This window comes from Coffea arabica, chromosome 2e, assembly GCF_036785885.1.
Source record: "Coffea arabica cultivar ET-39 chromosome 2e, Coffea Arabica ET-39 HiFi, whole genome shotgun sequence".
NCBI lineage: Eukaryota > Viridiplantae > Streptophyta > Magnoliopsida > Gentianales > Rubiaceae > Coffea > Coffea arabica.
The window spans coordinates 34,245,508-34,261,729 of record NC_092313.1 but is presented as its reverse complement, the minus strand read 5'-3'; the positions used below and the strand labels follow the sequence as shown (position 1 = coordinate 34,261,729).

Genomic DNA, 16,222 nt, shown 5'->3' with positions numbered 1-16,222 from the left:
ATTCCAACTTCATTCCAGCGATTAATCTAAAAGAAAAATAATCAAAGAGAGAAACTAATTAGGGCTATCTTCAAAATCGTTGACTCAAGAAATTAATGCAGTGATGCGCTGTTAATTACACAAAAAAAAAATTTTTTTGTCACCATTTTAAATGTTTCAAAGAATGCCACTTTTAACATATACTATATAAGGTTATGCATATATACACAGTACCAAGAACCATGTTATCTTCAACACTATCTTTCATGGAATCATCCATTCTCTTGAAGCTTTTCTTAGCTGTCTCTGCTATCTTTCTGGGATTTTCTTCTTCTTCTTCTTCACCTATGTCTTCAAGAGAACTTGAGGACATCACCTTTGAATAGCGAAATTACACTGCAATATCTGAATTTCGATTACTAAATCGGAAAAATAATTTTTATTGTTCCAATTCAAACCCATATCTTAAAATCAACATTACATCAGGCCCACAGCTTTCGGATGATCAATTTGTCACGGTTAATATTAGTGGAGTTTTACTTCCGGCCGAGAATCATTGGGTTGCTATGATCTCCCCTTCTTATGCCGAGTAAGAAAGTTTTTGTTGAATTTATTTCGCAGCGTTAATTCGACCGGACACTTGTCTGGGAGTACCAGTTCATAATTTATCATTTTCCCAAAGGTTAATTTGCATTGATTTTCTCTAAGGTTTGATGTAATTTACACTTTTTTTTTTGCGTTTTAGACATAATTATCTTTTTTTGGCTATAACACATCTATAGATACTTGCATCAAGTTTTTTCATACATGCAGATTTTGAAAGGTTTTCTTTTGCATAATGAAAAGATTACTAAGGCTTCCTCTGACTTTATTTCTGAAAAACTCGACAAGGATTATCCACCACTAGTCAAAGGACACACATAGCTTACCCCGAATTAAACCTTTCTGAATTAACATTACTTTTTCAAAAATTTAACACTTGACCCAGTGTTATACAAAATCTAAATAAATTGTTCAGAAAACCAATAAATGACTAAATGGTTGACCCTCAATTCCAAGATTCTCGCAGATTTCAAATCTGGCATGAAGGCATGGCACGAAACTAGAAATAATTTGGGAAATATCGTTTCAAAGATAAAGCACTTGAGCTTGGTTTGACACTTGATATTCTCTTTCTTGTTTAAGCAATAAACTTTTGAACTTGCAGCATATCAGCCTGTCCCTTGAACGCAATTCAATATCAGCAGACAGGGGACCTAAGTAAACTTCCACTTCTCTGCCATTACCCCGTGAAGGTACTAGAGGCCGTAATTTATTTTGCTATAATTTTAGACAAAATTTTATAGGGTAAATTTTTTATATACTAATAGTAAATACACTATCGGATCTTGATACATGTCACATGTATAAAATTTAATGTTCAAATTTGAATTCAAATAATGTGACATGCATTCAGATTAATTGATGTATACTTTAGCGTTGTAAAAAAGATTAATCCAATTCTATATGCCTTGCCAATAGAAGAACTTGTTAATCACAGTCTTAAATTATCGGTAATACATTTTAATTACTTGGAAGTTTTGTTATAGGTCTATGAATTTGGCTTTCTATTGTACAAGGACCAACATGAAACGCAAAAAGTTTAGCACATAATTACTCTAGTTAAGAAAAAAATATAGATAGGTCAATTATAATAGGATAGGTCAGTGAAAATCTTGAAATCATATATATATATATAATAAAGTCGTATCCTCATTCTTATCCCTTCATGTTTTCTCTTTCCTACGTGGCTTAACGAGACGGCAGGTAGTTTCCTAATAGGATTCTTAATAAATCATATATATATATATATATATATATATATATATATATATATATATATATAATAAAGTCTTATTCTCATCCATATCCTTTTAGTTTATCTCTTTCCTATGTGGCTTATCGACATAGCAAGTAGGTGCAACGCGCTCTATGAGTCAACCCCCTAATAACTTATGCTATTCTATCCCTCTTTTTTCTCTTGACTTTACAATTCTAGATAATCCTTCCATAATTATCTCTTCCATTCTCTCACCTTTTTTTCCCTTAACCCTAATCGTCAAGCCTAAATTTCTAGGGGATTAGTATAAATAATTTTGAATTATGTTTTTAACTCTCTCTCATCTTCAACTCAAAAGTTCGAAATATCAATTCAAATATTAGATTATCTTTATCAGATTATCGCTATCGAAGATACTCTACATTTTTACTCATATATATGGTTATCGATCTATTACTTATTACTTTATCAAGCAATGCAGATGTTTACACTTTTCCACAATGTTTTTGGAATTTTTTTTTTCAATGCAAGGACCGGATTTGGAACTTCATTTTTATTCCCTTCAATGCAAGGACCGCATTTGGACTTTGTTTGTGCTCGCTGTATGTGGTCTGTAATTTCCTACACCTTTTTCATAGTTGGGTCATTGAATTTGAATTTTTCAAGTCTTCAAAAGTTACAGTTTGGTTTTTATTTCTGGCAAGGTTTTTGTAATTAATTTGTTATTTCAATTTATGGATTCACTCTTCAATTCTTTTTTTTTTTCCTGAAACGATAGAATTTTATTATAATAAGGAAGTAAAATTACATAGGTTGAGCAAGGGCTCAAATTGGTCTTTACAAAAGTGGACTAGGCCACTGATGAACTGAAATTTCATCCTCAAAGTATAATCATAGCTAATCTACTCAGTTTAGTACTGAGTCTATCCATAGCAACAGGCAAACTATCAAATGAGCATTTCCTAAACATTGAGCAAAAGTCTTTTATGTCGTCCAAGTGAGTTGCCAGCCATAAGTTACCAAAACCTTGATAGCGTATCATATTAAGAACCTGACTGCAGTTTAGTACTCTTCAATTCAAGTAGAACAAATATTGTTTTTTTGGTTAGTGATTTAAAAGTGGCCTTTTAAACTATGTGTTTTCACACGATTTTTTAATTGCCTTTGACAATTTATTAATTGTCTTCAACAACGTATTAAATTTTTTTATTTTCTAGGTTTTTGGGGTTAAAAAAATTTTGTGCAGTTTTCAATGTTTTTTTTTTAGACTTTGATAGAAAGCTTCTAAAGAACAAGAAGGTGTCATTGATTACATAAATGGCAAGGCATCAAGTTCATTGTCATACAGCAGTTCACGTCATGCAATATACATCAGACTATTTAGATTTTTTATGTTTTTGACTTAATAGCAAAATACATCTTATGTTTTCGTTTTGGTTTCTATTAGTCATGAACAGATTTAGAAGGTTGCTATGTTCCTGTGACTTGATTGATTCTGAATTCTTATCTTTTATTAATATTTCATTCGGCTTCTTTTCTTTTTATATTAACCTTTAAGCCATTTATGTTAAGTACCAAAATTGATGTTTTGGTAACGGGTTGGCCATTCTTTTGTTTACATAAGATCAGCCAAGATTTGATCTTCCCTATTTTCAAGTTTTTGAATGTCATCATATTGTCGATTTTTTTTTTTTGCATTTCGAATTATTAATCACTGAATTAGATGTTTAAATTTACATTATAAGACTATTTTTGAATAACAATGTATTTAAGAAAGGTTATAATAGATTATACAATAAGTTTGTATTTTATGAAAATATTTTTATGAACTACACTAAATAATTTATTATTTTTAGACAATTCCCATTCAACGAATGGGTACAAAACTAGTTTCAATACAAAGTAGAAGTTTTGACAATCATTAGGACTTAATCTAAGACAATCAACATAGTTATCCAATCCTTTATTCAGTTACCAGTAAGAATTTGCATTAATTGGACAGCATTTGCCTCTTAGGCATGGTACTCACCTATATATTCGCCCCAACCAGATAACAATAGTACATAAGTATTTCATACATTTTCTTTTTCTAGCTAGGATGAGAACTTACTGTAATGACAACATAATTACGCACAAAAAGGGTAAAATGTGTCTACCCTTATTTTTTTCTTGTAACTAGGTTACTCAGACATTTCTCACACTCCGTCGAATTTTGTATTAAGATTACGTCTTGGTTCCAGGATTTAGAGCTATATTCCCACAAATAATTTTAAAAAAAAATTTCTTTATAGGTTTAAAGGTTTTCCCGCCACAAAAACTTGAAAATATTGTATGTTATATAGTTTTAGAAAAACTGAAGTTCATCCCTCAAAGCAAATTTTCTTGTTCCATGTATGTCCGTATATATATTATAGTTATTTATTTGTTAAAAAAGAAGATGGTGAAATATTAACAATATAAGCTTAATAGATCAATTCAATTTTCTTAGTATTGCATTACAGATTTACTACCTATACAGTGAGAGAACTCCTCTTTTTTTTTGGGTGAACAAACATCACCTTAACCTTATAAAAGCACTAAAAAGAAGAAATGAAATCCTATATTAAGCAATATACAACTTATAGAAATAAATCAAAAGATAATCCATCTCCTTAATTTTAGGTATTTCTATGTTTGTATTTATCCCTCAGAAATGTGGTAATTTTTAGGGGTGTTAATTAGGTTTTTTGAGTTGGGTTCCAACAATCCCAAACTTGACTCACAAGTTATATGAATTTTCAAACCTCGGACTCATATTAAAAAGCCTCGAAGTCAACTCACACTATTATATAAACTTCGGGCTCAAATCAGGTTTGCCCCAAACTCATAATTAAATACATAATTATATATAATATATATTTTATAATTATGAATTAAGACAATTTTACATATAAATTATTAACATTTTATGTCGTAATATGTACTAGTAGTCAAGGCACACACTAATGTATGTGCAACTAATAGGAAAATATTTGTGAAATATTTTGAGTATATTTATTGAAATCATTTTCAAGAAAATTGGTTTTATATTTTGAAAATACATACATAAAAAGTTCACCAACATAAAAGTTATAAAAAGTAGTTATTTGGTAGTTATTCATAACTATAATTGGTGGCTGCTAATTAAAATTAGGATTTACTAATTAAGTTAAAAATAGAATATGAAAAAATACATATTACTTAATAAAAAGCATATTGGTAGTGTTTAGTTATCAAAGATAGATAACTTTTTGTTTATACCAAAAATTCCCTCATCATCAAGGGTAGTTTAGAAAGCATATAAAGTGAAATTTTTTTTTTACTCCAAACCCCTTCTTCTCCCTTTATTCATAGTATAGATAATTATAAATTATAGATATTATTGTATATATTTTATATATATAATTATACTCATATATAGACTAAACTTGAATCAGGTCTGAATCTAATATAATTTAAACTCAACTCACATTTAGTTCGGCATTAATAATTACATTCAAATTCTGCCCAAGGCAATTAAACCTTAGGCTCGGTGAGGTTTTTTTGGGCCAAGCTCGGACTGATCCGCTCCATTGACAATCCATCAAAAGAAAAAAATGTATGCAGATATTTCAGTCATAACAAGGGCCACGCAACAAAATCTTTTGTGCCTTTAGGTAAGAGATACGCTGGTGCCTGGTGTGCCAGATCCGTCAAAAGTGGATCCATTTACCGGTAAGATTGTGGTATCATATTCTCTCGCCATGTATTACGGCCCGCTTGGGTGCTCTATCTAATATTCTCTCGCCATGTCTTACGGAGTCAGTACAATTAGTTAAGCGCAAAATAGTTTTATTTGATTTTAAATAAAGTATACAGATTTTTTTTTAAAAAATATTGACAAAGAAAGTAATATTGTTTTCTCGTAATGAGAAAAAGTAATTTTGGGACTAGAATTCTCTGCTATTGTCAGAGAAATTGCACCATAACAATTGATAAATTTAAGATAAATTTATTTGAGTATGTTTTTTAATTTCCAAAATATTCTTTATATGTATAAGTTTCTAGCTAAAAGACAAATTAAAATAGTTTTTTTCCATAGTATTTCAAAAGCATACCAGATTGAACATAGTAATATAATTTTTGTTTTATTTCGAAGACATTATGATCAAGGTACAAAGCTGGAGAAAATTTAATTGCTAAGATATTGCTGATCTAGAGTTTTGTCCAATAATTCTCTATCTCTAAATATTTTTCTTTTTTTTCCTTTTTTATTTTTCAATTAATTTTTCTTGCCAGCTTGTATAGAAATTTAGTATCCAAAAATATTCAAGTCGGTCAGTACTAAGTAATTTCTTCTGCCACTTTTACATAAGAGAATTAAACAATAGGATGTATGAAGAATACGGCGAAATTAAATTATTTTCACAGGCAAGTAATTTAAAAGAACAAAACTTAAACATTTGTAACCGGGATATTCAGTTCCCTCTTTTTTTTTTTATCCAAACAAACAATTTTATTAACAAAAAAAAAAATCAGAAGGTAAAATTTATAAGATGCCAAAACCTCAAATACATTGAACAGACACTAATCTTTACAGGAAAACTAACAAAAGCAGCTAGCTGTTAAATTCCATTTTTTTTGTGCCCTAATACTAAATTACCAAAAAAAAAAGGAAAATGAAGGATGGAAATTATAACTTTACGACAATAATGCAGGCACAATATGCAAGCAATGATCCAGATTATTTGAGTTGCAAGAAAAATGAATGCAAAAAATATGTGGATGGGGAGTGCGTAGTTAGCACCTGTGGAGCCACTCTATCATTTGATGTTATTAACATCAGAACAGACATAAAATTTGTCTTCTTTGCTGGTGGATTTGAGACTCCTTGCATCTTGGCCATGTCTGATTCTGCTAGCTTTGTCAATCCCCAAAAACCTTTATATGGACATCTCTCCAGCATTGATTCAACAGGAACATCTGTAAGTCACTAATCTTATATATCTTTTGAAGCTTCAAATATTATTAGGATTTTTTTTGAAAAAAATAATGTATTATAATAAAAAAAAGAGTGGCTTTTTTGGTTGGACTAGTTTTACTTGGTACCATGAATATTTTCACTAATTCTTAATTTGCATTCCTAAACTTTATCTAAAAAAACTTTATGGTTGGATAGTACCATGCATGCTTAAATTTCTTTTGGCATTTTAGGGACTTGGGAGATTTTATACTTGGCGAAAGATGGAGGTGTATATTTTTATCTTATCCTTTTTCTTTATAAGACTATAAGGAACCCATAATGCTATGAGTAATACAATCAACAAACTAATCCATAGTTAGTAAAATTTACAAGTTAAGAACACTACAAATTAACTAATCCCCATACATTTTAAGGACTTGTTAGATTTTTATACTAATGAAAGAAGGAAGTGTATATTGTTAATTTATTCTCTTTTTTTTCCGTAAGATTGTAAGGAAGCCAAAATGGTGCGATTAAATGATTAATCAAATATTTAACAAACTAATCTGCAAGTAGTGGAAATTGCTACTCAATAATACAACAATCTCGCCGCCATATACATATAGTGGAAATTCTATCCTTTCGTAATAAGATCATCGTTGATTTGTGATGAACCGATTTTTAATGAGTACTAAAATAAAAGTTTGGCAGTAAAAATAGCTTGTTAGGCCTAAGATTTACCATGTCTAGTCAAAAATGAAATGATTTGGCGCAAATTATAATTTGTGAAAATAATATAGGACTAACTCCATTTTACACCTCTAAACTTGTACGCGTTTTCACTTTGCACCTTAAATTCTTAAGTCTGTTGTATTTAAGTCCAATCAATAACAATTTTAGTAAAATTAATGACATAGAGGACTATATAAACTGATGATAACTTGCTAAAAGTAGTCAAAAAGAGTCAAGATATCGTAGTTAAAAAAAATATACACTTTCATAATTTTGCATCATCTTTTATCTCGCTGATCTTCCTAACAATATTAGTGGTTTGGACCATATAAATCAATGACAATTTGCTGAAAATCATCAAAAGGAGCCAAGGGATTATAGGTAGAACAAAATAATACATTATCATTAATTTGCACTTACTTTTTATAATGTTGTCCTTGATTGGACTTGAATGGGTCAAATTTGAAAGTTTAGGGTATTAAATATCCAAAATTGAGAGTTTAGAGTGCAAAGCATCCAAAATTTAATTTAGGGTGCAAAGTGGAAAAATGATACAAGTTTGGGGGTGCAAAGTGAAATTAGTCTAATAATATAGGAGTATTTCCAAAATTTAACAATTTTACTTTTTTTTTTTTTTTTTTTTTGGTTAGTTGAAGACATCTTAGCTAGATTATCTATGCACAGGAGGACATACAAAAGAATTTTTTGGTTGTCTTTTGAATACAGATGAGAGTAACATGGGTAAGTGGAGATGACAAGCCACAAGAAGTTCAGTATGGATTTGGGCAATCCCAAACATCTCAAGTGACTACATTTACTCAACACGACATGTGTAGTAAGTGACTGAATGCCCATAACCTTCTTAGCTGCCTTCAAATTTTATGGTTAGGCTTGTACTCAACTTGCAATGTTTAGGAAGAAAAAGTATCAGATGCTTGCAAACCATTCCACTCAACAGGTTTATGCATGTTTCTTCCATGTTCCCTGTAATTTACAGTCTTTTAAATTTTTGGAGATGGCCTAAATTCGAGTTTTGTAGAAATTTTTGTGCTAATAATATAAGCCTTTAATGCATGTGTCAGTGTGAAAGATAACGTTTCATATATGCACTTCATTTTTTTCGTCCAATTATTTTTTTGGCAACTAATTCCTCCAAAATTTCCTTGTCAATCCATCATTGCTAATTGTACCACTATATAACTTTAATATGGACAATAAATGCAAAATTCGATGATATCAGCACTAAAGAGAACAAAGAACAGAGAACATAAGAAACCTCTCTTCGACTTTTTTTTTTTTTTCAAAGGAAAGGAGGTTTACGTGCAGTTTCAATAGGTTAATGATTGATGTCTGCTTGAACTATTGTTAGTCCTTGGAATTTTTCTTTTTCAATATTGCAGACCGGTATAATTCAAACATACAAGATTAAACTCTATTTTCATTATTAAAGGCTCAATTCTGAAGAGTCCAGCAAGTGATTTTGGCTGGCATGATCCAGGCTACATTCATTCAGCAGTGATGACAGGACTTTATCCTTCAAGCAATTTCACTTACAGATATGGCAGGTAATTAATCCATCTCTCCATCAACTATCAAAATCCTAACTTTCCAGTTGAAATGAAGCTTGAATATTGATAGGATGGGAATATTTTATTTTTATTTTGGTAAGTGAAATAAAAATGTGCCATAAAATTCTCCCATTTAATAAAGCTAGTCTAGCTTAGGAAGAATAAACTCTATTTCGCATTGTAGATGGGCTCTTGTTATGAATCTACAATGTAACAATTGAGACATACTTTCTTCTGGACTAAATTCAATGGGCATTTACTACCATTTTAAGCTGTTTTTAGTTTCTTGTCAGATATTTCACCATTAATACTTACATGTTGCAGTGATTCAGCTGGTTGGAGTGGTCGAATCACATTTAGAACACCACCAGCTGGGGGATCAGATGAACTAATGTTTATTGCCTTTGGTGATATGGGCAAGGCCCCTCGTGATCCTTCTCTTGAACACTTTATTCAGGTAAGACAAAATGATATTTCAATTTTTGCTCTAAATATAAATTTTTATCTGCGTAAATTTGGGAAATTTCTTTAGTAATTTAGTAATTAAGATTTCTTTCGTCGATTACCCTGAGTCCCTGATTATAATTTTTAGTTACTTTCTTGAAATGCCAAAGATGAATGTACTTCTTATTGCTGGGAATATTTACATATTACTGACTTTTGAGGTTATTTTTGGAATATCTATTACGTAACTTAATTTGTTTGAACTTTAGGTTGAAGTCTTCAGTAAAAGATAAAAAGCAGCATAATATGTAATCTAAGCTCCGATTTAGGCTTATAAATGTTTCAACATGTGATTGGGAATCACCCATTCCTGATTCTCATGCAAATCAGATTCAATTAAGGAAACAGACATGAGGCAAATTAGTAGGTGAGGTGATAGTAATTTTTTCTTAATAAGATTTCCTTTTTTTTTTCTTTCTGAAAATAAACCTTTTAGCTTGAGTATTTAGCTGTTGAAACTTTTGGAAATTGACAAATGTTTTTTTAAGATTTTGCTAATACTGGAGGTAAAGTAAGTAATTGTCTTATTCTCTAATTTTCACTTCTCTTTTTTTTTTTTTTTTTTTTTTACTTTCCTATTGCTTTCCTATGCTCCCCTGCTACGATATACAATCAATAAGATTTTTTTTAATGTAAAGAAGTGTTCTATATGTTCTATTAGAGGAAAAAGTTGGCAGCAATACAATATCAGAAATAGTTAAACTTCTATTATTCTTTCTAACTTTAAAGGATTATCTTTGTACGCGATATCACTAGAACAAATATGTACGACGTACAAAGTACGGGTTCTCGTACTAGTTCAACCAAAAGAAAATGGCATTTCAATTTTTTCTCTGACAAAATGACTCAAGGAATTCTTTTTATTTCATATACAGCCAGGATCAATTTCAGTAATTGAGGCCATAGCTGATGAAGTATCAAGTGGATATATAGACTCCATATTTCATATTGGAGACATAAGCTATGCCACAGGTTTTCTAGTGGAATGGGATTTCTTCCTTCACCTCATCCACCCTGTGGCTTCTACTACTTCATACATGACAGCAATTGGAAATCATGAGAGGTAGGTCCATTATCTTCACAATTCCCTTGACCATCTTAGATATTTTCACAATAGGTATGTACCTAATAATTTACATACATAAATTTGTTTACACAAGTAGTTTTAGAACCTTCAAGGTCTTGTTAGTGATTGTGGTACAATTACAGTGGTCCTTCTACATGGACATATACTTTGCCTATCATGCTATATATGAATTAATAAGGAATATTTTCAGGGATTATGTGAGCTCAGGATCAGTGTATATCACTCCAGATTCTGGAGGAGAATGTGGTGTGCCCTATGAAACTTATTTTCCAATGCCAACAGCAGAAAAAGATAAGCCATGGTATTCTATAGAACAAGGAAGTGTTCACTTTACCGTTATTTCAACCGAACATGATTGGACAGAAAAGTCTGAGCAAGTAAATATCTTCTTTAGCATTGCAACATTCTTCTTCTCCTTTTTATTCCTTCTTTCTTTTTTTTTTTTTTGGTTGTTGGTTTAGTACTTTAGTGGTATGAAATCCCTGCTGAAATGCATCACCAATGTTCTTCGTGTTCCTGCATCTATGTACACTTTGGCCTTCCCCCATGTTACCTTTTGGATTTAATTTCCTAGAGTTTGTCTTATAACCCAAAAAAAATCAAGGATGAAGAGGCATACGGAAAGCCCTTTTATTTTATACTAACATAATGTGACCTGAATTGCAACATCATATTTGTGTCATTTAGCAAATATTTGTAGAAAGACCAATATTGCGTGCATAAATTTATTGCATTATAGTAGCATGACAGACATTGTAACTGTGAAAGTCACAAAACAATTTACAACTCTCTCAATTCTTGATTTAATTAATTTTGTATCACTAGGGATGCCAAAGGTATAGGAAAGTATCTACAAATCAAGAGGAGAATATACTCCTCCACCTATAACATATGAATAAGGGATAAAATAACATCAGAATGCGAAAAGTAATGGATATGAGTTGTCTGCAACTTTAAAAGTTGCAATGCCCGTGAAAATCCTATTTTACAAGTTTTCTTTATGGGAAGGGAAATGAGGAAAGAAAAATGGTGAAATGGATGGGGCTACCGGCATTAGTTTTGTTTTATGACAAGGGAACTAGGTCGTTGACCAAAGAGTCATACATGCAACTTTATAGCATATGTGCTTTTCCTTGTATTTCAAACTGTGAAGGAACATTGTGAATTACAGACACAGACCTATGTACTCCTCCAATCATGGCCTTCTCCTTAATCCAAATGTGGACAATAATTTTGTCCAAGCCGTGGAACCATTGCTGTTAGCAAACGAGGTACGCAACTGATCAGAGTTCAAACCATTTATCAGATGATATAGTTCTTTATTTTATGAACGTGTACTAATCCTGACTGCCCTCTTTCTAGGTTGATCTAGCCCTTTTTGGTCATGTTCATTATTATGAGAGAACATGTGCTGTGTACAAGGGTGATTGCAAAGCTATGCCCAAGAAAGATGAAAGTGGAATTGATACGTATGACAATTCCAACTACACTGCACCAGTTCATGCTGTTATTGGGATGGCTGGCTTTACATTAGACAAATTCCCAAGTGATGTAAGTAGATTGAATTTTTTTTCAATGTCAATTCTTCTTCAACCCTCATGCTTGTTCCATAGGAAAAGCCTCTTTTAAATTGTTTTGGGCCAAGAATGGTTGTCCCCATCAGCTCATTTCTAGGGTAAAAATAAACAACTAGCACAGTTGCATCTTTCTCCGAATGATTTACATCAATCACAAATGTCACAATATACATATGAACATTGAAAATCACTATGCTCAGATCCCGTCAATGGCTATATATTTTAATCTATCTGTGGCAATTGTAGTGAGAAATTATTGGGATGTCTAAAGTGATTTCCTATAGTTTTTGTCAAACGTGAATTTTTAATCACCAACATATAAGCATCTCATTTCGTATTTACTACAAATTTTAAACCGAATGTGATAATAGTTTTGGAGTGTAAAATTGTCATCATTAGCATTCTATTGAAGGGATGTTAATGTTTTTGTCTCATCATCAACAGGTGAATAGCTGGAGCTTAGTTCGTATCTCGGAGTTTGGTTACGTGAGAGTCCACGCAACACAGAAAGAATTGAAACTTGAGGTAAAGCTACAAAAATCAAGGATTAGAGATCTCACAAGTTGAGTTTTATAAAATTTAAATTGATGCATGTAATTTTTATCAATTTTGGTATAAACTTGTGTTATATAAGTGTATAGTTAAATTTGTCAACTTATAAAATTTAAGTTAGCTACAATACTAAAATTATATGAGTTTATACCAAATATAATAAGAATTACATGAACCGCTTTTTACAAGATAGAACTCAACTTGTGATCCAAAAATCATACCACCCTTCACCAATAACTTGTGTGCAAAATGTTTTGATATAAAGTAAATGAGTGGACAAGTATTGTGTACTTAGAAATATTGCCTAGAAACCATATTCATACTTAGGCATTGACATTTTGTACTGGAAAGATGAAAACTCTTCACTTGATGAGCACATAATCATGAAAAACATCACTATATTGTAGTATGCATAATTTGACTACTTGAAAATGCTAATTCAGACAAGTTTTCTCTACCTTGCATTTCTAATTAATAATTTTACATTCCTTAGACAGTGCCACGTTAATTTAGTGAAGAGGACTCTTAGATGAAGTGTCTAACATGTTCTTTTCTTTAACCTTGCAGTATGTAAATTCAAGTACAAGAAAAGTCGAAGATACCATCAGGATCATCAAAGCATAAAGATCACTGAGCATTTATAATATAGCAAGCAAAAGTTTATCTTTTTGTAAAAGTGTGTGTTTGGATCGGTAGAAATCCCTATACAAGGAAATCTATACAAGAGAATACCCGAAATAGAACATACACGCTTACACAACATAGCAAACCAAAATCTCCATAATTTTTGTTTCCACTACCATAGAAGCCAACAAACTTAATTGAACTTCATTTAGAAATGACTATCTCTTATTAGTTTATTGGTTGTCTATAACCTAATAAAATTCTACATGCAAAGTCATATAATAAAATTGTACATGCCAAGTCTTACAATCCAGCCCCAATTCAAGTTTGTTTTGTGTGTGTGTGTGTGTTTGGGGGGGGGGGGGGTGTGTGTCGTCTTATTGTCAATCACTAACGAAAAGCATTGACCTTTGTACTGGAAAGATGAAAATTCTTTACTTAATGACCACATAATCGTGAAAACATGACTCCATTGTAGTATGCATATTGGACTACTTGACATTAATGCTAATGCAGACTAGTTTCCTTTACCTTGCATTGCTAATACTTTTACATTCCTTAGACAGTATCACAGTAATTTTGTGAAGGGGACTCTTAGCTGAAGTGGTCTAATTTGTTCTTTTCTTTCACTTTGCAGTATACAAATTCAAGTACAAGAAAAGTTGAAGATAGCTTCAGGATCATCAAAAAATACAAAACTCTCAAAGAAAATAATCTAGTGAGTTTTTCGGTTACACTTGTTCTTCATAAATATGTAATGGCTATAGCGATTATAACCTTTATATTGATATCAATTTGACCGATTGTACAATTAAACTATACCATTATGTTTTCTAACAAAAAATTGTGTAATGATTGAATTTAATGTCAAGAATGTAACCTCTATTTTTAGAAACTACAACTATGAGTTCCAACATAGATTCTTGTACCAATTATCTTAGACCACGGATATTTTCTAACAATATATACCATATGAAAGATTTTTCTACCAAAAATGACGTGATAAGACCTGCTACATTGGATAATACTCTATAGGGACGTGAATCATTTTAAAGAGAATGACCTAATCCACTCCTTATCCCATACCAAATTACTTTAATAATACCATAATGCTACATTTTTTTTTTCTTGTGACATCATTCTAGGTTTAATATGAGAAGTTATTACTTCTAATATTTTTTTGACTAGAACCTACAAGAAGAAATCCCTATACAAGGAAATCTATATATGAGAATATGCAAAATAAAATGGACTAGTTACTCTCCATTGCATTGGAGAGACTTTCTCTCCATTACACCTCAATCAAATTAATTTATAATTATTTTCAAAAATCAACACCTTTCGTAATATATTTCATCACTTGTAAGAAAATTCTATAGAAAATTGACTAAGTTTGCTTTCTAAGTTTGCTCCATTTTGATATAGAGATTAAAAGAAAATAATGACATAATATGATGATTGTATAATATTATAATAATTAAGATATCAATAAATACAGAAAAAATGGAGAAAAATCTAATGGAAATGATCCTAAACCCAAACAAAACATGTATGACTTGCCCAACATAGCAAAACAAATTCTCTACAATTTTTGTTTCTATTAGCCATATAAACAAATTATATTAGGAGGTTAACCCAACTTAACTGAACTTCAATATTAAGAAATGACTATGTATCATTAGTTTATTGGTTGGCCATAATCTATTATAATCCTTTATATTGAGAGTGCGATTGATAAAACTCAAGTCTAAAAACTAAAATCTAAAATCTAAAATCTGAAGTCTAAATCCATTAAATTATTGATTTGTTGATATATTTAAAAGTATATTATATTAAGTGATAAGTGATTAGTTTATCACTTATTTTTTAGAGCAAGTTTGACCTAGAAAATTCAGTGCTACTTAATTAATTCAGACGTTCAATTTTTAGTTATCAAAAGTGTCTGAACATATTAAGATTTGAATTCATCAAATTTGCTAAATTGGGTTATCAAATAGAATCTAAGTCATATAATTCAACCCCAATCATGAAGGGGAGAAAATCATCATATCGTCAGTCATGAAGGGATTTTACTTTTATTTTTTGGGTAACTAGCTCAAGTAATCCCTGAACTTTTTTCCAATTCTTCTATTTACTTTATAATACGGTTTTAACTAGAGTTCCCAGGACACAACCCAAATAGGATAAAGGATTGTCCCATGTCCAAGGTCGACTTATCTTATTCCAATTCAATCTCTAAGATGGGCGCCAGGCTTTCAGCCCAAATAAGGTTTACTTCATTAGAATGGGGGTAAATTTTTTGGAAGTTTGTAAGTGGGGTGTGCTGTAAATAAATGAACGATGCTGAAAAATCATGAATTTATGCTTATATGAACATATCCTCATGCGTGCACATTAGAGTGTACAATATGCACATACATAAATTGAAATGTGCACCATCTTGCGTACACATATTCACCAAAGCGTACATTTTTGTTCACTAGATCTATCTACACGTATATATGTACAAATACATCTATATTGTATGTTTATGTGGACACATCAATTTATTACGTGCATTTAGATGGAAACATTATATGTATGATAAGATAAATTTGACAGGAAATCACGGGATAAAATTCAATGGATACAGTCATTAATTTGTTCGTAAGTTAACTATTCTTTATTCTACTTATTGTCAATGTTTTCTCTTATATTTGGCATCTTAAATTTAAAGGAAAGTGATATTTATTCCGAAATCAGATTTCGGAGCAACGTAAACATAAATCCAAAAAAATAGTAGCAGCATAGATTTCAAACATATCTAATAATTTAAAAATA

At 30.9% G+C, this 16,222-nt stretch overlaps 1 pseudogene; it reads left to right on the top strand.

Annotated features, from left to right (window-relative positions):
- The first annotated feature begins 221 nt into the window (after window positions 1-221).
- LOC113728998 (probable inactive purple acid phosphatase 27) lies at window positions 222-13,402 on the top strand (annotated as a pseudogene).
- Window positions 13,403-16,222: the final 2,820 nt, after the last annotated feature.